Here is a 6,000-nt window from a genome sequence, read left to right as displayed (position 1 = left end):
CGCTTCATCCACATTCATAACTCTCTTCATGCAAGCTCGGCGGTTTCGGGTACTCTTGACCTGACCCTTAAACAGTAAATAAGTCTAACGCGCAGTTAAATGGATACCATTATATAAAACTTACAACAAGTAACTTTTACTTGATTTCTACTAAATAACAACTAAACTTAATCTAAATTAATCTGGTAGCGTTATAAAAGGGTTAGTTATATATTTTTCAGCCGAGGGATTACCCACAGAATTACTATTGATTCGGGACCGCTCGGCCGGCTTTCAAATGAGCAGACCCTTGATGTCTATACGGAGTTGTTGATACTTCTATTGAATTTTATTATTATGACATAATTATTTATTTACTGGTACCAATACAAAAAAATAGGACCACTCCATCTCTTTCCCATGGATATCGTAAGAGGCGACTAAGGGATAGGCTTACAAACTTGGGATTCTTTTTTAGGCGATGGGCTAGCAATCTGTCATTATTTGAATCTCAATTCTATCAATAGGCTTAGCAACTGAACGTGACCTATCAGTATTTCAAGAGTGCTGGTTCTGTCTACCCCGCAAGGGATATGAACGTGATTCTCTACTCTGAGAACTCTGTCTACTTACTTCAACAGTGCAACAACCCAGATACAATTACCCTATGTGTCTGCCGGGAACTAAGACTAACTATCTATTTCTCACTATAAAAGTCTTAGAAAATACTATATCCGAATTACAAAGACATCCAGCTAAACAGTTGCTAAAGGCACAACACAACAACTTGTTAGTGAAACATACGTGTCTGTGTACCTGCGTGTGCCGAATTATCAAAAAAAAAATCTCCATATAACAACAGCTCTATGTAATTCCCCAAGAAACTTCGTCCAACCGACCCAACCTGAATTTATAAGCTGGACCCAAGAAAGGTTCGCCGTATGCAGATAAGGGATTTATTCAGCGGAAAGGTCCGTCCCGGGTTAGCTGAATGTCCCCGGGGAAGGCGGCCAATGGGCAGGATTGTGGTCAAATTTATCGTCGGCTTTCGCCTTGATTTATTGGACAGAATGAACGGAATCGCCGGCTGATAATTTTGGGTTTTCGCACGGATAGTGTTCACGCTACATTGGGTTTGGTGTCGATCGTTTTTGGGGGGTGGGAAAGTGATTTTATTTGGTCTTATTTCTTCTTCCTCCTGGCTTTAGTCCTCGCCGCTTTGGAGAGGAGCCCGGGGTGTGCTTTTGACCATGGATCCTGGATTGGGTGAGTCAGGTTTTGTACATGAAGAGATTTCTGTCTGACGACCATAACCTTTTCAAGTAAACCTGACCCGTATTGGATCACATGGTCACACATCCAGTTTCCTGAATGTGCAGGTTTCCTCACGATGTTTTCATCGTAAGAGCATCGGTAAGTTATATAACTTCTTACATAACTTCGAAAATAACTAACTTCGAAATAATCATTGGATGGCCAAGGTGGAATTCGAACCCGTGTACTTTTTGACCCACACGCCACCTGGCACCTTGCAGATTCAACCACTGACGCTTTATTTGGTCTTATTTGTGTTATGGTAATGTAAACGTGCCGTGTGGTTCCCGGCACCAATAGAAAAAAAGAATAGGACCACTCCATCTCTCTCCCATGGATGTCGTAAAAGGCGACTAAGGGCTAGGCTTATAAACTTGGGATTCTTCTTTACGGCGGCGATAGGCTAGCAACCTGTCACTATTTGAATCTCAATTCTATCTTAAAGCCAAATAGCTGAACGTGGCCTATCAGTCTTTACAAGACTGTTGGCTCTGTCTACCCCGCAAGGGATATAGACGTGATAATATGTATGTAATGTAATTTTATTGTCATAAGTCTTTCTTATTAGAATTCGACTAAAAATAAGAAAATATATATCTAATTTTATTGTTAAAGTTATTTTAAGTTACCACTGGGTACGTTCTAAGTTACTTGTCCAATGGTTATGTTTGTGCCTCATTTTTCCTTTCTGACTAAAAAATATTACGTTTTAAAGACTACTTATTAGAATGAACAATTTTCCATTTGTTGCCACTAAGACAAAACACTTTCTTCTACTGTTAAGATTGGATTCCCAAGAATTAACTTTAGATGGGAAGCGGGAAAAATGCATGAGTTAGGTAAGTAATTAAACACATACATATAGTCACGTCTATCCCTTGCGGAGTAGACAGGGCCAGCAGTCTTGAAAGACTGATAGGCCACGTTCAGCTGTTTAACTTTATGATGAAATTGAGATTCAAATAGTGACAAGTTGCTAGCCCATCGCCTAAAAAAGAATCCCAAGTTTGTAAGCCTATCCCTTAGTCGAATAGATTAAGAAAGTAATTATTTTCTACTAAAAGCAAAAGTGAGATTTTTTCAGATAGTCTACAACCAAACCTAGGTGATTTGATCACGTTACAATTACACATACATACATATGGTCACGTCTATATCCCTTGCGGGGTAGACAGAGCCAACAGTCCCGAAAAGACTGATAGGCCACGTTCAGCTGTATGGCTTTATGATGGAATTGAGATTCAAATAGTGACAGGTTGCTAACCCATCGCCTAAAAAAGAATCCCAAGTTTGTAAGCCTATCCCTATTACACTTCTGATTTCTTGCTCTGCCTGCCCCACAGAGAGAAAAAGACGCATCCCGTTACTTAGTTCAAGACATATTACTCCTTTTTATCACTATTACATCCATCAACACGTGCTACCCACAGAACAAAGTTACGGGCGGCGATATTGGATCGCAAACGGTCACTCATGTGCCATAGAAACATGGACCTTGTTCTCTAAGGATTAAGGCTCCGGAATGAGGGTCCAAAGATGAGCATGCGACGGCCGCGGACGTAAATGGCGCCAATTACAGCGCCGGCCCGTACGTGACGCGATTCAAAATGGCGACGGTTGAGCTCGCGATGGAATAGTATAGACATGCTAAATAAAGTGCCGTGTGGTTCCCGGCACCAATAAAGAAAAGATTAGGACCACTCCATCTTTTTCCCATGTCGTAAAAGGCGACTAAGGGAAGGCTTACAATCTTGGGATCCTTTTTTAGGCGATAGGCTAGCAACCTGTCACTATTTAAATCTCAATTCTGTCATTAAGCCTAATAGCTGAACGTGGCCTATCAGTCTTTTTATGACTGGGACTTGGCTCTGTCTACCCCACAAGGGATATAGACGTGACCGTATGTATGTAAGCTAAATAAATCTTCTGCTGGGTCATTGGACCGGTTGCGACTTTCAAGAGAACGAACCCAAAGTCCGCTGATTAAAATGGGTGGTTTAGATAAGTAAATAGACGAAGGAAGACGCGGGTTCTTCCTTAAAAACCTTGAAGAAATACAGGAATTGAGTATTTAGAAGTGCTTAGGTACTTATTCAATTCACTTTGTCTCCTTTTACGACGATCCACGAAAAAAGGCCTCTTAAGGCGACTAAATTGCAAAAAAAAAAGAATTCCAAAATTTCAATTCTAACTTTACTGAAATAATCCTTATATCGGATTTCTCATCAGAATAGATTAATCACTACCGCCATCTGCATTTTGTAGTCAATAACAGTAATAGAACACTTTTGCTATTCACCGAAAGATGGCGTTAACTTGCTCCTGTGTTTCCAACATTCCTTTACATCTAATTTAGTACTTATTTAATTAATTTAATTACTGTATTTAAATCATTTTTTTTTTTTCTTAAAGTTCAGTTCTGGTTTTATAAAAATTCTTTATTATCCTGTAATTTGTTAAAGTTTAAAATAAAGGGCATATCCACAAGACATGTTCACCGTCGCTCGGACGACATGAACCCAAAAGTTGGCCCTTCAAAGTACCTACACATGTAGCGGGCAAAACACGTGCGTTTTACGACTAGGGCACAATTTTCCAACGCAGATCCCTAAATATTTGCAGTTTTTAGGCTCATTCATCATTTTAGTTTGCGATATGAATGTTCGAAACTAGAATATGTGGCATACTTATATACAGGTGATAAGGTTCCGTACACCCTAAAATAGGACCTGATCCATCAAGAGATGTATGTATGTCGTAAGAAGCGATTAAGGGAATAAGCGCTTACAACTTGTGGACTCAAGGAGCGTTGACGTCAGCTAGGCGGCCGATCGTAAAAACTTAGCCAAATTAAACTATGAATAACACTAAGATTAGTCGAAATCCGGACCTTTGTTTCCGAAACATTGCAATAATGGCCGAGACTACTCTATTTACCCCGTAAAGGATAAAGACGTGACGCGACGTACATTCAGTCAGAAAAGTATCGGGAATGGATTATTTATTTATGGTTCCAAATTCAAATTTTTATTTTTTTTGTTGTTGTTAGATTGGCACAACTGTTTTCCATTTTGGCGCGGAGTTTGAGTTGCATCTGTTGTTTACATTAAATACAGTGTTATTTTTAGTTATATCATATCTAGTGTGTATTGCTAATTTCATAATGGATAAAAACATCGAACAAAGAGTTTGTCTTAAATTTTGCATTGCCAATGGAATATCGTGTTCGGAGTCACTGAAAATGTTACAGAAGGCTTACGGTGAATCGACTTTATCAAAAACTCGTGCTTATGAGTGGTACAAAGCGTTCAAAAGCGGTCGAGATGTGATGGAAGATTTGCCTCGCTCTGGTAGGCCATCAACGTCTGCAACTGAAGTTAACATCGCAAAAGTGAAGGAAATAGTGACTGAAAATCCTCATTCAACTTTGAGAGAGATAGCCACCGAACTTTCTGTATCTCACGAGTCGATCCGTACCATTTTAACTAATAATTTGGGTATGAAACATGTTGCCGCTCGGCTAGTCCCAAAAGACCTGAATTTTTTTCAAAAACTCAATCGCATGAGAGTCGCTGAGGACATGCTAGAACGAGTCAATTCCGACCCAACATTCATGAAACGCATTGTTACTGGTGACGAGACGTGGGTTTACGAGTTTGACATGCAAACTAGTCAACAAGCTTCGGAGTGGCGCCTTCCAACTGAACCGAAACCGAAAAAACCACGCCAAAGTCGTTCAAAAGTCAAAGTCATGTTGACTGTTTTCTTTGACTATCGCGGTGTTGTGCACTCGGAATTCTTGCCGGAAGGTCAAACGGTAAATAAGGAATATTATTTGAGTGTTTTGCGGCGTTTAAGAGAGCAAATCCGACGAAAAAGGCCAGATTTGTGGAAAGAAAATTCTTGGATTTTGCACCATGATAATGCACCTTCGCACAAGGCCATCATTGTGAACGAATTTTTAACCAAACACTCAACAAATACCATCGAGAAACCACCATATTCACCAGATATGGCTCCAGCCGACTTTTTTCTTTTTCCTAAACTCAAATTACCACTTCGTGGCACCCGTTTTCAATCGGTAGAAGACATAAAAGAGAATTCGCGGCGAGAACTGACCTCAATTCCGGAAACAGCGTTTAAAAAATGTTTTGATGATTGGATTATTCGTTGGCGTAAGTGTATCGTTTCTAAAGGAGCATAATTTAAAGGTGATAAAATAAATTTGGATGAATAACAAACAGTTTGTGTATTATTGATCTTTTCCTGCTACTTTCTTGACAGAGTAGTATATACAAACAAGTTCAATCAACTACAACAACGACAGAAACAAAAAAATTTATATGACAAGTTGCCCAACAAATCCACCTTCGGATCGCGTTCTAAACTTGAAATATTCGCCCGTGTGGTGACGGACGGTCGTTATAGTCGGTGAGGTGGTGATTGATGACGCTATATGTTCACCGATCGCCAATCTGCCACGTATTAGAGGAAATATTGTATAGAGCGCGCGCGACTAGTGGCCCTTAAAAAAGTTGCAAATCCTATTTTCATTGTGTAAGTATCACGTATCGGTGCCGTGTGGTTCCCGGCACCAATGGAAAATAGAATGGGACCACTCCATCTCTTGCCCATGGATGTCGTAAAAGTCGACTAAGGGATAGGTTTATTTACTTGGGATTCCTCTTTTAGGCGATGGGCTAGCAA

Source organism: Amyelois transitella, chromosome 15 (assembly GCF_032362555.1).
Source record: "Amyelois transitella isolate CPQ chromosome 15, ilAmyTran1.1, whole genome shotgun sequence".
NCBI lineage: Eukaryota > Metazoa > Arthropoda > Insecta > Lepidoptera > Pyralidae > Amyelois > Amyelois transitella.
The sequence above is the reverse complement of the archived record's forward strand: the minus strand, read 5'-3'. Positions refer to the sequence as shown.